General features: G+C 32.5%; 1 protein-coding gene across 1 annotated transcript in view; it reads left to right on the top strand.

Moving 5' to 3' along the window:
- The window catches only part of LOC114325599 (muscle segmentation homeobox-like), a 165,177-nt gene that overhangs the window by 81,940 nt on the left and 62,865 nt on the right, over positions 1-20,372 (top strand). The window lies entirely within an intron of this gene.

Raw genomic sequence — 20,372 nt, 5'->3', positions numbered from 1 at the left:
TTAAAACACTGCCAAAAATTAAGATAATAAAAAAAAACACAAACACATTAAAAATGCCACAAATGATTTCTGAACATTAATTGTCGGATTTTTTTTTTAACTAAATACGTATTTTCTGAAAATAAAATTATATAATAAATATACTTACAATCATAAAATGTATAAAAAAAATAAAAAATAAAAGTCTTTATTGGGATTCGAACCAGCTATCAGCGCGGTTGGTATATTGGGGTTCATTCGCCTTAAACGCTTCGCCACGGAGGCAATGTGTCATTATGTGCGAAGATCGACTAACTAAACGGATTAAGCTTTTGACATTTTTGAATTAAATTAAATTATTTTGATTTTGAATTGAAATGATTTAGAATTGAAAAAATACAACAAAACATAGAGTAAGAAAACATTATATTAGGTGAACATTGATATAAATTTTGATGGTAATCAAATTATGTAAATAAAAGTATTACATACTATGTATTTTGGTAGGTTCAAATAGGTAGGTACCTATGATACATTTACAATTATTACGTACCTGTTGCTTTTAAAAACTATTTAAATGTCACTACAATTATAAACTTTTTTGTTTCTGTCCTCACAACAATAAAACTAATATATTATACATTTGTTTACCTTCATATTGAACAATTATTTATTATTGACAGATCATTTCAACACCCAATCAGAGCCCGTATAACGACTAATACCATACTGTCGGTGTGCGCATGCGCGCAGATCAATATAAATTCACCCTCAATCTCAATCTCGCCTAAAGAAGTATAATTTCAAAAAGTTTAAAACGTTTAGTTGCTATATCTTCCCACATCATTCAAATGTCTCGCTAGTAGCTAAGTTCTGCGTGCGGTGAGTTCAAAATCTAACAACCTTATAGATGCAGGTTCAATTCCCAATGCAAATTTTTATTTTTTTTTATTTTTTTTATACATTTTATGATTGCAAGTATATTTATTATATATTTTTTTCAGAAAATACGTATTTAGTTAAAATTTTTGTCAACAATTATTATTGTTCAGAAATCATTTCTTTAATTTTTCAATGTGTTTGCGTTTGTTTTATTCTTTTATTTTTTTAATTTTTGGTATTGTTTTATTAAAAATTTTTGGAAAGTATGAAGTGAGTATTAAAATTAGTTCAATATTTAAATAAAATATAAATAAACTGTTTAAAGTATATTGATTTCGTTGAAATCAAATAATAGAAATATAACTTCTTTCGTGCGTAGAAAGTACACACAGTGATGCTTCAACTTCTTTTATCCGTCTGAAAAAATGCGTTTTCCTGAGGTCTGCAAAGTAGGCTTCCCTGGTGGCGATGAACTCCTCGTTCGACTTAAGTTTTTGCCCGACGAGTGACTTTTTCAATTTTGGAAACAAAATAAGTCGTACAGGGCCAAATCTGGAGAATACGGTGGATGGGGGCTAGTTTGTAGCCAAAATCGACCAGTTTGGCGATGGCGACGACGGAGGTGTGAGCTGATGCGTTGTCATGGTGGGAGAGCACTTTTTTCTTCCCCAATTAGGGCTGTTTCCTGCAAATCGGCGTCGAATCTACCTAATATTGAGGTATAGTAAAGTCCTGTGACCGTTTTGCCTCTTTTCAGGAAGCTGATAGCAAAGTTTTCACACTTTGTGAATCCCAGCAAACGGTGGCCATCGCTTTTCTAACTTATAGGACAACCTTCGCCTTCTTCGGAGCACGTTCGCAGGGTGACGTCCACTGTATCGACTGTTCCTTGATTTCTGGTGAGTATGGGTGAATCCAAGTTTCGTCGAGGGTTATGAAATGAAGCAACGTAGAAACTCTTTCAGATTAAACAACTTATTGGAAAAATGTTCTACACAACCTATTAGTTTTCACACCAATTACTTTTGATAATATCGCCTGCAAAATTACTGAATTAAATTACCGCATCCCAAAGAATACACGGGAAAAGGTCTGGGAACACGGGACGCACTGTTTGCAGTAAGTGTTCTTTCGCAGAGATGCCTAGATATGAATCAGGAAGTATATGCATGTTTCATTGATTTTGAGAAGGCATTTGACAAAGTGCAGCATAATCGTGTTAAAGAAATTTTGTTAAATAAAAACATAGACAGTAGAGACATTAGAATTATATGTAACCTCTATTGGAATCAGACAGCAAAAGTGAAAGTTGAAAATGAACTGACTGAGGATATCCAGATTCGTCGTGGGGTGCGCCAAGGGTGTATTTTATCACCATTGTTATTTAATTTATATAATGAAGCCATCTCAGAATTAGCGTTGGCCGAAGTCAATGAGGGCCTAATAATAAACGGTGAGCCACTTAATAATATAAGATATGCTGACGATACCGTACTTTTAGCGGGAACACTAGAAGAATTGCAACACCTTGCTCAACAACTAAATATACATTGCAACGATTATGGACTAAAAATGAATTTGAAGAAAACCAAGTTCATGGTATTTACAAAAGCACAAAACATCAGAGTTAGACTAATACTGGATAATACAGAAATTGAGCAAATATCTTCGTACAAATACCTTGGAGCATGGATCACAGAAGATACTGATCAGACAGAAGAAATAAGATGCCGCATTGAAATTGCACGATCCATTTTTAACAGAACGAGGAAACTTTTCTGTAATCGCAATATCAATATAACGCTCCGGATAAGAATGCTTCGTTGTTATATTTTCTCCACCCTTTTGTATGGGGTTGAGGCATGGACACTAAAACAATCCCACATTAAAAACCTGGAAGCATTCGAAATGTGGTGTTATAGACGTATTCTGAAAATATCATGGACAGATCGTAAAACAAACGCACAAGTGCTCGAACAACTAGGAAAACAATGCGAGGTTTTAAATTCCATAAAAATCAGGAAGTTGGAGTACTTGGGGCACATCATGAGAGGTGAAAAATACGAACTATTAAGGAATATAATGCAGGGCAAAATCAAAGGCAGAAGAAGCGTAGGAAGACGTAAAATCTCGTGGCTACGCAATCTCCGTGAATGGTTTGGATGCAGCTCAATTGAACTGTTCCGGCGCGTAACCAACAAAATTATAATTGCCAGAATGATTTCCAATCTCCGATAGGAGCGGAACTTTAAGAAGAAGAAGAAAGAATACACCGGGCAATGTTTGCGAATGAGCTCAGCTACTTTATTAGATGATGATGGTGGTAGTATAACCAATTTGAAGAGATACTAAGGCTGGAAATCAACCAGTGTAGCACAAGAATTTGTAAAAAATTCTATATCCAAATTCACATAGCATCACAGACTGAAAAAGGACGTAACGAACTTACTCTTTCGAAAATTAGTACAAGTAATGATAGGCTATCTATCTGTTTATCTAATTAGCCCTAAACATCCATCATCCATCCTTGGATATAGGCCTCCTTTTCTTTCTTCCATGTCTCTCTATCTTGGGCAATTTGCATCCAATTTGACCCAGTGTATTTCTTCAGGGTCTCCAATGTATAATCATCTTAGTCCATCTTTTATCCTTCTGCCGTAGGGTGTCTCCGGCGAACTTCCATTTAAGCTTTGCTACTTGGGTAGAGACATCTTTCACTTTTGTTTTGTTACGGATCCATTCGTTTCTTTTCCTGTCTGATAGTTTAACGTTCAGCATTTGTCTTTCCATGGATCTTTCTGTCTTTGCTATTTTTTCCATACTTTCTTTTGTAAACGTCCATGTCTGAGAGCCATATAATAGAACAGTGAGTATACATTGATTGAATATTCTTGTTTTTAGGTATTACGGGTATTTTCTGTTCTTTAGAATATAAGACAGTTTTCCGAATGATGCCCCGGCCAATCTTATTCTTCTCTTTATTTCTTCGGTTTGATTTTCTTTATTTAATCTAGTGATTTGTCCTAGATATATATATATATATATATATATATATATATATATATATATATATATATATATACTCTTTTACTTGTTCTATTCTCGTTTGTGCCACTGTAATTATTAGTTCTTCTTGTTGATTGGTCATGGTTTTTGTTTTACTGTAATTCATCTTCAGTCCTATCTTGGTCGATTCTCTATCTAGTTCTTCCCTCATTCTTTGCAATTCTTCACTTCTTTCTGTTATTAATACAATATCATCAGCATATCGTAAGTGATTCAGATATTGCCCGTTTGTGTTTATACCCAAGCCATCCCAGTGTAGTTGTTTGAACACATCTTCTAGCGCTTGGTTGAATAGCTTGGGCGAGATGGTATCTCCTTATCTTACTCCTCGGTTAATAATAATAATAATAATATGTATAAGTAATTGTTATTATTCTCTGACTAATATTCATAAGTAATGTATCCATTCCGATTATTTTTAACAAAGTAAACACCCGCAGAAAAAATATTGTACGTAACTCATGTTAGGTAACGTAACATGATCCACCAAAAGTGAGTTTACAAGATTCGCAAAGTTATAGGACGAGCTGAAGGACAAAAACTTACATCGGTCAAATTGGTAGAACCTTTAACACACGAATAGCAGAACATAAAAGGGTTTTCAATATTAGAAATCCAGATTCTAGATATGTACTTCACTTTCTAGGTTTTAATCATTCTTTTAATGACCAATTTTAAATTCTCCGTTCTCAAAATAAAGGCCTTAAGCTATCCTTATTAGAATCTATAGAAATTAATAAATTAAAAAATGCAGATACAACTTCTGAACGACTAACTTGGGACAAACATTTCTCCCCTCCTCAAATGATTCAGACTCAAAAGACTTGTGTGTAGACCCTCAGTAAAAACACATTAGGTACCTACTTGAGAAAGGCATTGTGTCGAAACAGCTGTAGTTATATTAACTTGTAATAAATTTTGTGGATAGATAGATGAAAAATTTTCAGTTATTTTTATTGTTAAATATATACACTGAACTTCCATCAACTAACGGTCTAATCCAGCGGTTCCCAACCTTTTCTGTCTGGCGACCCACCTTCTGATGTTTTTTCATATTCGTGACCCATCCGTCACCTATGTTGATATAAATGTACTGATATTCAGCTACTGAAATCCCACCTGAAATCCGCCCGCGACCCACTAGTGGGTCGCGACCCACCGGTTGGGAAACGCTGGTCTAATCAATCACTTTGTTTAAATATTTTGAGTACCTTGTATAGTAGTGACTCACCGCCCGCTGGAAGAAAAGCTTATTCTTATTCGGAATTCATGTGTTTTCTTGTATTTTCTTCTGTGTTTTCTCCGTGTTTAAACCAAGTATTATTTGCACGCTACTGCTTATGGGAAGTATAACTAAGCAAACAGCTTACCATTCTGCTAAAATTGGACCGGATTTTTGCGAAGCAGCGATTGTGTTTCTCGTTTCGAATTACCGTAATGGCGATTTTCGCAATCAGGTAATTCGATGTGAAAGATATGTGGCATCGGATTAATTTCTACAATGATCTTGCGGAGAAAAAGAAGAAAATTACTGCCTGCAAATCATAGACGTTAATAGGACATCAAAGTCGGATACCTATCGCCTTTTTCGTTCTCCTGCAGCAAGATATGCTCATGCCGTTGTTGCCTTGTATGAAAAACGGCAGCAGTAATTACTTTTGAGTAAAATGAAGCTTTATGTGGGAAAATAGTTGTATAATTGGTAGTCGGACGGCTCAGAGGCAATGATATTGTGGTATTTATTGGCTAGCTAACTGTTGCTTGTTGTTTTTTAATAACACACCGTTTGTTTGAGTGTCGTCGAGAAGCTAGGAGAGAGCGGGGGTCCTTGAGTAAACTCTAAAAGGAAAATTTCTATTTACTATCCAATCTGACCTAGGTTTATTTCTAGACACTTTTCTCTTCATTCTCATTCAATTTTTTTCAAGATGTACGCTAGATCTTTAGCTTAATATGTACAAGAAACTGTCTCTGACTGGTATTCCCACATCTTCACATTTACCTCTTCAGGATTTTAGCATTTCTTATTAAAATCTTGTTCACCTAAGCTGGAGATTAGGGTAACCTTGTGGCAAGCCTAATGGGGATCAACCACCAAAACCGTTGGCTGGCAGAAGAAACTCTTTTGTGGTCTTGAATTCCTGATAGTTGTGCATTTCTTCTTGGTTTCATTTTGTTATCAAGTTATGCCTAGGATGAACTAACGATATTGTAATCGTCGCGCGTCGTATGAGGAAAACTTGCTCAGGTGGTATCTGGAAGAATTCACACAGTACTAAATATAGTCCGTCCGCTATAAATTTTTCTTTGCGGTACGATTCATTTTCAATCAAATTAAGTGAAAGCAGAAAGTGAAACGTACGCCGATGGGTGTAGTATATTATAATATACAGTATACAAAATGTATATTATACAGGGTGTTTCATTAATAATTGTCCATATAGTAACTGGAGAAACATTAGCACAAAATACGAAGATTTAACCTAAAACACTTAAATAAAATGTGGTTATTTACTGAGTTACAGGGTGTTTTATCTTAAAATTTAAAAACTATTTTTGCTCAGCATTTTAAAATTATTCGACGTATCCTTTTTATACTTGACAGGAAGTATAGGTACTGTACAAGCTACTAAATTATGTCAAACAAACGTTTGTAGCTATTACCAAAGGCGTACGACGGGGGAAAGTCAATGGTTGACCCTTTACAAATTCTACGCCACTGGCGAAATAAATATTTTAGTTCAATTTTTGGATTCTCTAATACTTTCTATGAAAATAATATACTCTTCATTGGTAACGATAAAGTCATTAGTTTTCGAGATTTTTGAAGTTAAAAATGAAACGTCCCGGTTATATTGATTAATGTATTGTGTCACTTCATTTTTATTTTCAAATATCTCGAAAACTAATCATTTTATCGTTACGAATGAAAAGTATATTATTTACATAAAAAGTATTGCAAAATCAAAAAATTACACTAAAATAGCAATTTCGTCAGTGGCGTAGAATTTGGGAAGGGTCAACCAGCCACTATCCCCTGTCGTACGCCTCTGGTAGTAGCTAGAAACGTTTATTTATCTTAATTTAGTAGGGTGTACAGTACCTACACTTTCTGCCATGTATGATAAAGATACGCCAAATAGTATTAAAGTACTGGGTACAAATAATTTTTAAATTTTAATCATATGAATCATATCATAAATTAATCAAAATAACTGTGCCGTTTCATATTTAACTTCAAATATCTCGAAAACTAATTACTTTATCGTTACCAATGGAGAGTATATTATTTACGTAGAAATTATTGGAGAATCTAAAATTGGCACTAAAATAGTCATTCCTCCAGTGGTGTAGAATTTGAGAAGGGTCAACCATTCACCATCTCCTGTCGTACGCCTCTGGTAGTAGCTGGAAACGTTTGTCTATCACAATTTCGTAGGGTGTCTAGTAGTCGCACTTTCTGCCAAGTATGAAAAGGATACGTCAAATAGTTTTAAAATGCTGAGCAAAAATAGTTTTTATTATTTTAGATAAAACACCATGTAACTCGGTAAGGAACCACATTTTATTTAAGTGTTTTAGGTTAAATCTTCGTATTATGTGCTAAGGTTTCTCCAGTTACTATATGGACAATTATTAATGAAACACCCTGTATACATCGACGTTCGTTTCAATTTATGTTTTGACTTAATTTGATTGAAAATGAATCGTACCGCATTGGAAAAGTTATAGCGGAGGGACTATATAGTTGATTACTTGGCAAAGCCAAGTAGACAGCATTACAAGGCCCTAAAACCATCGGTGCTGGGAGGAACAGATATTTCATTTGTCAAAAAATACCTAGAGGTATATTTTGATCATAGGCCTGCATAGAATACTCATTAACTAAATAGCTTTGGAATACTCATATGCTGAAAACTACACAGAACGCTATGTCATTGGGCAGACGTGGAAGGATATACGCTAACAATTGAAAATAATATGACGAAAATTCTGGCAACATGTGGTCTCCACCTGGAACTTTGATATTACCAGATATGATTGGTACGTCCTTGTGTTTTTCTTGTTCTTTTATATAAAAACTATTCTATGTAAATAAGATCTCTTAGATTCTAAAGTGGATAAGGAAGATATATAGATAAAAATAAAAGGACAATAAAGCGGAAGATATAAGGTTCCGCACAGGATATAACATGTTGTGATAGACAAAGACCATAAAAGAAAACGAAGAAAAAGGTCGAAATCAAATTTTTTTTCTAAAAAAGATAAACAAGTGGCTTGAAATGTCGACAAAAAAATTCTCATAGAATTTCATCTTTCTAAATCGTAAGGGGTTTCAAGAAATAAAAGGTATACTAGATACGAGAAGTGTCAAAAGAAATCGAAAAGTATAGTTCGTCAAAGCTGGAACACCCATTTCATCAACTTAGAAACACGTGTCAGATGATGGTAAGAGACTCCCAATTGAATCGAAACGAAACCGTCTATCTTTATTAAAAAAACGTTTCTAAAAGAGCACACAACAGCAATACAAAAACGCAACTAAAACATTAAGCCCTAAATATTTCGTTGGACGACAAGATGAAGAGTAGCGGTGTCGGAAAATTGGTCGAGAACACTTAGTCGACAACATTTGATCGACAAACAGTTGGTCGAATGCACAATTCATCGAATGTACAATTCGTCGACGAACATTTGATCGAATTGATTTTTCGTCTACAAAGACCCAAAGGGCATAATAGTTCGCAAGTGCGCCGACACCAAACCGAAGAACGGTACAACATCGCTAATTAAAATATCGGTTAATATTTGCTGTCTACCCTCCCACCGCAGCCAATTTTTTCATTAAATTTAAAAATAATTAAGATTTAGAAAAAAAAATTAACAAAACCCCAAAAAAAAAATTCAAATATGTATAATACAATATTCCAGTTAACAAAATAAAAACCAATAATCCGTCGTTTGTCATCATTAATCCATTTATCCTAAAGATAAATAATAGTTTGTCGACGAAAAATCTATTCGAACAAATGTTCGTTGACGAATTGTACATTCGATGAATTATGCATTCGACCAACTGTTGGTCGACCAAATGTTGTCGACTAATTTTCTGTCGACGAAGTGTTCTCGACCAACTTTCCTAGACCCGAAGAGCGAAGAGTAGTGGTGAGAGGAGATAGCCTTTTGCCACACCTCTTTTCATATTTATTTCATCCGATAGTTATTATGCAACTCGTATTCTTGTCACTTAATGCCGTAGGGTATAGAGTTGTAGGTAGGTATATTAACTAGGCACACATACTGCCGTGCTTAGCCAAAACGCCGTATCTACAGAGACATCACATTCGAGTAAAATCGATTTTTGTTTAAGAATTCGTATACATTTACACCGGAATGGGACGTTTCGATGCCGCCGGTTCATCGCCGGCCGTTTCGATGCCGCCGGTTCATCGCCAGTCCATTTCATCGCCGTCATATCTCGCATTTCCTAGAATTCCTAATTAATACTAAAAATAACTAATAATTGTAACTGTCGAAAATTCGGAAATATATCAGATAGCGATTAATTGACTGGCGATGAATCGGCCGGCATCGGCATCGAACTGGCGGCATCGAAACGGCGGCGATGAAACGTCCTAGACCCCATTTACACAGGATATTGCAGAAGATGCGGTGTGTTTAATGTGTTATGGCTTAACTTACGTCATTTTTAGTAAGCAAATAAGATAGACATGCACATTTGGGTTAGAAAGAAGTAAAAATTTAATTTTTTCAGATTTTTGCAGATACGGCGTTTTCGCTAAGCACGGCAGCATATACGTCAAGTCCTGCTCGCAAATAGCCCCGGTCTCCCCTACAGACTTACTACTTTTTAATTTGTACACTTTATTTGTATGCTAATAGTTTCTTCAAGTTTCTTTTATGGTAATCGCGGACACGTTTAAATAAAAGACATTACTTTTGTAATTGTTAGTATGACTGTCCTTATCAAGCCTTCCATACTATTACAATATACGACAACCATTCAAACATTTTATTTATGTTTTTCTAAAGCGCTGCTGGTAACATTCTTTTGCTGTTTCGGTAAACGTATGTGTTAATAGTTTGTTGATACTCTTAAATGTCGACATTTATTAGTCTCATTTGACAAACCTACAAATCTAATGGATCTAGAAATCTAAGTACACTGCTTTTCTTAATGACTGACAGCACAGTAGGCACATTATGTACTCAAAAAGAAAAGTAGGTACATCTTACAGAGTGATATTACTAATTTTACAATATATGTATTTATGAAAAAATTATATAAGAGGGTGGGACAAAGAAAAGAGTCCACCGCGATATTTGGCAGTGGTTATTAGATCTTAAGGAAATGCCGAAACAGGTCGATTTTTTCCTAAGGAGGGCACATTTTTACGATACATACATCTGTCATTTGTCAACCCCTCCCTTCCACGTCCCAACACCTTATTTTTAAATAGAGAATAGGGGTCATGTGGTAGCTTATTTGAAAGGGTATTCAATTCTCTATTCAGTAATATAAACATTATCATAATTATTTATACAGGGTGGCCAAATATTTGTTTTTAAATAAATTAATTGACAGAAAGAAAGAAGAGTGTATGTAATTTATTTTATTTAAAATACATTTTACTGTTGTCAGAAAACAGAAATAAATGTTTATTTCACAAATAAGCATTGCTTTTCGCTTAGATTAAATGTTCAAACTTCCAAGAGGCAGATGGATCTGGTTTGAACATTGAATTTAAGCAAAAAAGCAATGTTTATTTGTGAAATAAACATTTATTTCTGTTTTCTGACAACACTAAAATGTATTTTAAATAAAATAAATTACATAATATATTCTTCTTTGTTTTTGTCAATTAATTTAATTTAAAAAATTTTTTGGACACCCTGTATAAATAATTATGATAATATTTATATTACTGAATACCCTTTTAAATGAGCTACCACACGACCCCTATTCCCTATTTAAAAATAAGTTATTGGGGACGTGCAAGGGAGAAATGACAGATGGTTGACAAATGACAGATGTATGTATCGTAAAAATATGTTCCTCTTAGAACAAAAATCGACATGTTTCGGCATTTCCTTAAAATCTAATAACTACTGCCAAATATCGAGGTGGACTCTTTTCTTTGACCCACCCTGTATATTGCAGTTGTAGTGAGCTCACACGAGCTCACGTCGCCACAATTGATTTTAACACTTTGAGAGACTCCTATACGCTCAACTATACATTAGTTTGCCGTATGCCGCATTAATGAAGGCCTACAGCCCTATTCATCTCATCCAAAGTTAAATGACGTCACTTTATAACAATAATAAAACAATATTTTCCACCTACGTCTACTGAAAGTATACTTTTCCTGACCTGATTGTAGGGAGCAAAGCCCTGTACAATATTCTATTATCTATTACGTAAGTATCTAGGTACAGGGTAGTGAATTGAAAAACTCAATGTAAAATTCTAAACTGTTGAATTCCTGCTTCCCTAATTATTCTACATCAAAAGACATGAGAAACTATTTGTAGAGGGTTGAAATCATTATTGAAAACAATTGTTAAAATTGTTCTACGAATTAAACAGATTCCAAAATTTTGTAAAATATAATAAATTTTATCAAAGTATTTGCCAAATTTAGACCACACACAATGCAAGAATGTGTATAAGGTTGCCTTCGGTCACAATGAAATTATTATATTAATACTATTTTGAATTGTTAGTATTTATATTTTATCGTTTTTATTGTTTAAAAACCAATAAAGTCGAAAAGATGTCCTCAGTTGAGGAGAAAGTAGTAATAATAAAGATGTCCTCACATCACTAAACAAGTCCTCAGTCAATAGTTTGCGTACTGTCAGAAATAGTAACGTGTGGCCTTACTTTTACGCACTTACTTAGGTAGGGCAAATGTATTCAATTTTTCAAAATTTTGGACTCTGTTTAAATCGTAGAACAATTTTAACTTTTGTTTTTATTACAGATTTTAATCCTCTACAAATAGTTTCTAATGTGTTTTGATGTAAAATAATTAGTGAAGCAGGAATTCAACAATTTAGAATTTTACATTGAGTTTCCTATGGCTCGTTTTCCAATTCACCACCCGGTATACACTTTAACGTTTATTTATAGAGCACCCTGTATTTTGCAGAATGGTAAAAACAGTAAATTGTTATTTTGGTTTAACAATGTTTACATTAATAATTTGACAGTTGACAGTTATACTGTACCTACTTGTTAATTTTAGTGTTCTAATAAATTTTGAAAGTTAGTTACATAAATAAATTATTTAAAAATGAAAAAATTACTTGATATTTGAGGAATGTGGAAAAATCATATGTATAACATGGGAGTAAAGTGCCTTTTCCTCCCTCGAATGATTTCTGCCCTCCGCTTGGAGGAAAAGTAGCACTTTCCTCCCTTGTTATACAAATAGCTATTATCTACTCTATGTCATATTATGTATAAGTTTTTAGTTTGTGAAAACTAAACTGTCATTATAGATAGCAGTGCGTGAAGGGTTTAATTAAGGTGTGCGTGAAGTAACAATGCATTTTAAATATGATTTACTTTTTCGCACACTTTCAATGGGTTTTTTGGCACACTTTCATATAATCAAATATCCTTAATTTCGCGTTGTCATGGCGATGACAATATGAGCAATGACTTACAACAAAATTTTTGACAGTTTTGTGGTTTGACAGTAGTTAGGATTTTTAGTCCTAAAAATTGTAGAATAGGAATGAATTTTAGTGACGAAGAATTACAGTTTTTTTATTTGTTTATCGTAGATAAAATATTGTATGACGCTGTGCGTGAAGTACTTTTTCTCGCTCTGTTGTCGCTCGTGCTCTAAATATCGCGTGCGTTCGCAAAAAGCATACTTCACGAACTGTTTCATAAATAACTATTTCAATGCACTAAATAAACCAGAACTTTATAGCACCAACAAAATGGAAACTGGCAGAATATTTACTACAGTAGTAAAAGACCTATAGTTTTTTCTTCTCCTATAAAAAGCCTTGTCAAATATTAGGTATCACTTTTGCCGTTATGTTTTACTTACAAATATCTACAGAATGAGCAACTGTACAATTGAAATTAAAAGGATCATGTGAATTTCTTTTTATTAATTTTATTATGTTATAAAAATATTCCTAGACTTTTCCGATGTGTATACATATATAGATAATTCTTTTTTAGAGTTAGTTTCCTCAGTTTTATCAATTTTTTGCTGAATGATAGACGAAAAAATTCACATTGCAGTTACTTTTGTAACATTTGCGTTAGATTTTTCAAATATACAAACAACTAAAATATACTCAAACGACAAATAATGCTAAACACAATAATAATAAAATTTGTTTTCTGACTACTGACTACTGAGAGGTGGGAATCTATTTTAATGATCCGCTTAATTTAACCATAATTAAGAAACTGTTTATTGTTTACGAGGCAATAAAAAAACTGTTAAAACTAAAAAAATATTTAAATAAGGATAACATTTAATTAGCAGTTAATCATTTTTAAATTGGATAATTTTATCCGTTTTTTCTTATTTACTTTTTCGACAAAAAATATAAATACAAATCCTTGTCAATCTCTAGGGTTTAAAGTCTAAATATTATATTTTATCTCCTTTATATTTTGTTCCAATTAAAAATGAAACAAAAAACGGTGAGTGCCTAATTTTCAGCACAATATTTGTTTGAAATAAAAGATGCGATGTCGTTTTTTTACAACAGTGTAAATATGTTACATATATTATAATTTCGGCTCATGGAGAATGTGTGCTAAGGGGAAAGGAACAAAATGCAAAATTTTGACGCCTGTCAAAATTTTCAATGTATTTTAAATGTAATCATTTTTTTCGAATCCTGAGAAAACTAATAACTATTTTTGAAAAATTCAAACGCAGAATGAAAGATTACTTTATTACCGAGGGCCGAAAGTCCGTTAGAATGAATAAAAAGTTTCTTTTGAATGAGATATTTGTAATTAAATATCACACTACATTTTCTCTTAGTTTTTCACCCCTGTAACTTATTAAAATAAACATTATAGAAGTTTTCAGGGACTTCTGCCCTCGGTAATAACGTAATAATTCATTCTGCGTTTAAATTTTTTAAAAATACTTACTAGTTTTCTCAGGATTCGAAAAAAATAAATCCCATTTAAATAGCATTGAAGCCGAAAGTTCGTACCCATCCTCTTAATGCCAGAATGCTCAGAACTGTTTAAAATATCGATTAATTAGCCTAATAAACCATACTCTTAAGATTATTAAATATTTTGCAATAGAATTGAAAGCAAATGAAAAAAAGATCTCGATGATACCCAATTTGGTTTTAGGAATGCTATGGCAACTAGGGAGCCACTCCCTATTGTCTGAATACCAAACATTTATTGGCATGCTCAGTAGACTTCGAAAAGGCATTGGATAAAGTAAAGTTTTTAAAATTAATGCAGATGCTGAAAATAATAGAGAGAAATAATTGATGAAGATATTCGTGTCATTTAAAATCGGTACTGGAATCAAACTACAATCGTAAGAATTGGAGATAACTACACCGACGAAATCTCCATACAACGAGGTGTCAGGCAAGTTCGCATTTTGTCCCCAACATTGCCTAATGTTTACTCGGACCAGCTATTTAGAAAGTACTTGAAGAGTATATTATTTGCATAGAAAGTATTGGAAAATCTAAAAATTATGCTAAAATAGCAGTTTCATCAGTGGCGTAGAGTTTGGGAAGGGTCAACCATTCACTTTCCCCTGTCATACGCCTCTGGTAGTAGCTAGAAACGATTATTTAACATAATTTAGTAGGATGTATAGTACCTACACTTTCTGCCAAGTGTCATAAGGATATGTCAAATAGTTTTATAGTACTAGGCACACATATTTCTTAAAGTTTTAAATAAAGAATAAATTATTAAAAAAATAATAATACTTTAAAATAATTTGACACATCCATGTCATACTTGGCAGAAAGTGTAGGCACTGTACACCCTACTAAATTATGTTAAATAATCGTTTCTGGCTACTACCAGAGGCGTACGACACGGGAAAGTGAATAGTTGACCCTTCCCAAATTCTACGCCCCTGATGAAACTGCTATTTTAGCATAATTTTTAGATTCTTCAATACTTTCTATGCAAATAATATACTCTTCATTCGTAACGATGAAGTCATTAGTTTTCGAGATAATTGAAGTTAAAAATGAAAAGGCACACTTATTTTGATTAATGTATTATGCTCCTTCGTTTTAGCTTCGAATATCTCGAAAATTAATAGCTCTATCGTTACGAATGGAGAGTATATTATTTACAGAGAACGTATTGGATAATCAAAAAATTGCACTAAAATAGCAATTCCGCCAGTGGCGTAGAATTTGAGAAGAGTCAGCCATTCAGGTTCCCCCGTCGTACGCCTCTGGTAGTAGCCAGAAACGGTTGCTTAACATAATTTACTAGGCTATACAGTACCAGCACCACTTACCAAATTTCGTGTTGTTGTCAAATGCCTGTCAGGAAATATTCAAAAATAAATATAATAAAAGTTTAACTTTGACACCCTGTATTTCGGTTGTTATCAACTTTTGTACTAAGGTAAGTTAGCTTAAATCGACCTATTTTAACCTCTGAAATCTAAGGTTTAGCTATGGTCCATTTTTTGCCAAACACCCTGTATATGTTATTTTATAAAGGGAAGTAATATTGTAACTATAACCTAACATAGGAACTCATGGAGAACTATAATTAGGAATACCAACCACGTACTGGGATAAAAACAACTAGACTGATGATTGTGATATTTGTCAAAAATTATTTACAATTAAATTTTCTACTGGCTAATTTATTATGAATTTTAAGTAGGTAGTTAAATGGTATATAGCCCACTGTGCATATAATATTAAATTCCACCTTTCATTTTTCTGAACTTTACAATCAATTCCAGCGTGGGAAGTTAACTATTTCTTGACTAATTTGCTAGAAAAACTTCTCCTGGTTTAAAATAAAAAATAATCAACACGAGACACCATAATTCTATCGATACCGATCATAATATCCCATAAAGAATGATAATAACGTGATTGGTATGTTAATAATTCAGATTCTAACAAAGTTTCAATCAAAGTGTCAGCGTTTGATCTCTATCGTACGGCTCGTTTGTCTATTTAAATAAGTATAATAATTCTGCCAAGGCGCGAGGTCAAAAATCTAAATTATACTCTCTAGTCTAGTATTTTAGCAGTCACTATTCACTCCAACGCCTCGTGCAACAACAATACATAACAAAAACTGCAGTTGCGGTGCGACAATCGACGACTAATATTATAAAAATCATAAGTTTCGAAGGAAGTAATCATAGTAAAGTTATATAATGTATTTAGATCACAATTTATCAAGATCAAGATTTAACCACAATTATTGATTGTAATGAAAATAACTTTACGTCAAATAAGTTATAGTAGAGGATCCGATATAAGGTCGATTTGTACCGATCTGTTTAATGGATAAAAATTATTGGATATTACTCTGGGCTAATTAGCAAAATACAAGGAAAAGTTATTTACCAGCAATTTTATTGCTGGAATCGAATCTTATTATTGTATGTATTAAAAATATAGGTATGCAAAGTCCGCAGATAGTGTGCTACTTTTTTTATAAACAAAATGGCGCCCGAAAATCGTGTTTTTTCCAATTTTTGCTCTATAAATCCAAAGATTTTAACTATACACCAAAAACACCCAAATAAAAATTCACCGCAATTAAATTCTGCGTAGATAAGTGTTTTTCCCGATTCACTTCGACGAAAACTTTCGCCGGAAAAAGCGGGGTTTTCTAACAAAATCTTTAATTTTCAACTAAAATTTTAGATAAGTAATTGTTAATCAATAATTAAATAACTTGATAATGTAAAAGCCCTTTTCGTATAGATTATAATTCCAGAATCCGGTGGAAATTGAATGAACAGTTTAGCAACAATTGAATTGTTAATTAAAAATTTACGGTCGCTATAATAACGACAATAATTATGATGCATAAGAATAACTATGATTTTTTCATAAAAAGACACTATACCTATCTAATGTACTTTACAGAATTGAAATTGGACTATTTAAGCGGCTTCAGGAATATTTTAAAATTATAAACAATTTTTTGGCTTATAAACAAATAGAATATCTCGGGAAATGTTAAACTAAATTAAATTGTGAAAACGGTATTCGAAAAACAGCGGCAGAACGCTTCTTTTAAAAGAAAAAACGTTAAATTATGACGAGTATTTCCTGAGATAGAACCGGTCAAAATTGACCGGAATTTACGGCAAAGATATAAACAATAGGATCATAATTTTCAAAGTATCACCTTTTTGTTATCACCAACATTACCAAACTTGCTTTTGTTTTGTTATAATAGATTAATTTATTTATAAGAACAGAAAACTACATATTTTTCCAGTTTTAGGCTATTTTTTTAGATAAACTTACTACAAGTGTACCTTTTAAAGGTAAAAACATAAATATTCTCATTTGAAAGCTGTATAATTATTTAAACAATCTTTATTTAAACAAATTAAAATTTTGTGTTATAATAAATAAACTAATTTATTATAACAAAACAAAAGCAAGTTTGACATTTAATAATGCGTTAGTTCGATGGCTCTACTCGAGTTACTTGGGAATAAAAAAAGAATGAAGGAAATCCATGGGAAGTCGAGAAAATGCATTTTTTAACGTATACCGATTTTGAACTTTGAGGGTTACATTTTCTCCAACCTAATTTTTGATTGGAATTTTGCTGTTTTTGGCAATTTTCACACGTATTATCGATAGTGTTTATTATAATAATATATGTTATGAGTATTTTAAGGATATGAAAATTGGTGTGGAGAAAGAGGACAAACATAAAAAGGTGATGGTTTGACAATTATGATCCTATTGTTTATATCTTTGTCGTAATTTCCGGTCAACTTTGACCGGTTATATCTCAGGAACTACTCATCATAATTAAACGTTTTTTCTTTTTAAAGAAGTGTTTTGCTGCTGTTTTTCGAATACCGTTTTTATAATTTAATTTATTTTAATATTTCCCGAGATATTCCATTTGTTTATAAGCCAAAAAATTTTTTATAATTTTAAAATATTCCTGAGGTCGCTTAAATAGTCCAATTTCAATTCAGTAAAGTACATTAGATAGGTATAGTGTCTTTTTATGAAAAAATCATAGTTATTCTTATGCATCATAATTGTTGTCGTTATTATAGCGACCGTAAATTTTTAATTAACAATTCAATTGTTGCTAAACTGTTCATTCAATTTCCATCGCCTTCTGGAATTATAATCTATGTGAAAAGGGCTTTTACATTACCAAGTTGTTTAATTATTGATTAACAATTACTTATCTAAAAGTTTAGTTGAAAATTAAAGATTTTGTTGGAAAAACCCGCTTTTTCCGGGGAAAGTTTTCGTCGAAGTAAATCGGAAAAAACACGTCTCTATGCATAATTTAATTGTGGTGAATTTTTATTTGAGGGTTTTGGTGTAAAGTTAAAGTCTTTGAAGTTATAGAGCAAAAATTGAAAAAAACACGATTTTAGCACACTATCTGCGGACTTTGCATACCTATATTATTAATATATACAATCATAAGATTCGATTTCAGCAATAAAATTGCTGGTAAATAACTTTTCCCAAAAATGGCCTATTCTCCGATAATCAGCCCAGACTACATGTAATTCAGCATGTTAACAATTACAAAAAACAAGGGTTGTCCGATCTAATCTTGTTCTAGCTATAATTAATGAATAATTAAATTAAAAAATATGAAAAAAAAATTAAGAAACGCTTTTCTTTAGTTATGAGTTATGAGTGACTAAAATTAAAAATATTATAAAAAAATCAACTAAAAAGCAAAAAATAAAAAAATATCAAACTCGAAGGATTATTCGAAAAAATGTTCGTTAAAAAAATGAAAAAATGTAACACATTCGTTAAAGGCGCGTCTTCATCAAATAAACGGTTTGAGGATAGCGCCCCACGCTTTTCTTTAACGAATGTGTTTGATTTTTTCATTTTTTTAACGAACGTTTTTTCGAATATTCCTTCCGAGTTTGATATTTTTTATTTTTTGCTTTTTAGTTGATTTTTTTTTATAATATTTTTAATTTTAGTCACTCATAACTAAAGAAGAGCGTTTCTTAAAAATTTTTTTTTCATATTTTTTTATTTTCTACTTTTTAGTCTTACACTTTTCTAACATTAAAATATATCGTCATGTTAAAAAAGGATGTAAGTATATGATAGATACATTTTTTGCATTTATATCAACTTTTGATACATACATTGTACATTTTCTGTAATTTCTTCATACATTTCTTAAATCAAAATCATTATTTACACCTATTACAGTTTTCGCAGTCTTTCCATCTCTTCTAATACTTTAGTATTGCACGGTGTAGACCCTGTTAATTTCTCGCAATGCAGTTTTTAGATGTGCAAGCCATCTAAATGTACGTATCCGTACAAGGGTTAACCTTGCTCGGTGTAGCAGCTCCACATAGTGGATATGTCGGTGATCACCGCTCGGCGCTCACCCTCTTCGATTCAACTGGTTTGCGGTTTATAAGAATATAAACGTACCCTTGTATGGATACGTACCTTAATGATCGCACTCGGCTCAATGCAACGTAAGCCTGTCCTTACGCAAACATTTTCGGGCCCAAGTTCACGACAGCGTAGTCAACAGCCGAACCTTCCGTTTTATGGACAGTCAAAGTCAAAGTCCACGACAATACTAAGGGCAGCATTCGTCTCTCTGCGGTGCCATAACTTTTTTCGCTGAAAACTGGATAGAAATCGGACAGAAACTGGATAAATTTGAAACTTTATTGTTTATTTATGAAGCATAACGTAAACAATTAACGTAAAAAGTTAAATTATGTATAGTTCATATAATTAGCTACAATCTGTAAAAGTTTCAAGTTTCTACATTGTAAAAAACAAGAAAATTTAAGCGTTTTCCATTAAAATCTTTTTTTTATTTAAACAATTAATAAACATAAAAAATAAAAATTTATTGATTCGTGTATTGTTCCCGCAAATGCATATGTCTGCAAAATTTCATTCATTTGCATTGAAGAAAAGGCAGTCAAATTAACGTCTAAAGATTTGACGCAAACGATTTAACTAAAGAAAAGCGTTTAAAAATTACATTTTTTTATGAGTTAAAAAAATTTCTCATTGTGAACATTGTTCATATTGTTAACTCACAATGATTTGACGCAGCCATGTTGTCTCTTTTAAAATAAGAGGAATTTAGGGGTGAATTTTAATTTTAAGGGGTTTTTATGCCCGAGATCTGTGGCTTGTGCCCAGTCATCATTCTTTTTGCCTTTCCCTATGCGGGGTCGGCT

Source organism: Diabrotica virgifera, chromosome 4 (assembly GCF_917563875.1).
Source record: "Diabrotica virgifera virgifera chromosome 4, PGI_DIABVI_V3a".
NCBI classification, from domain to species: Eukaryota; Metazoa; Arthropoda; class Insecta; order Coleoptera; family Chrysomelidae; genus Diabrotica; species Diabrotica virgifera.
The sequence above is the reverse complement of the archived record's forward strand: the minus strand, read 5'-3'. Positions and strand labels throughout refer to the sequence as shown.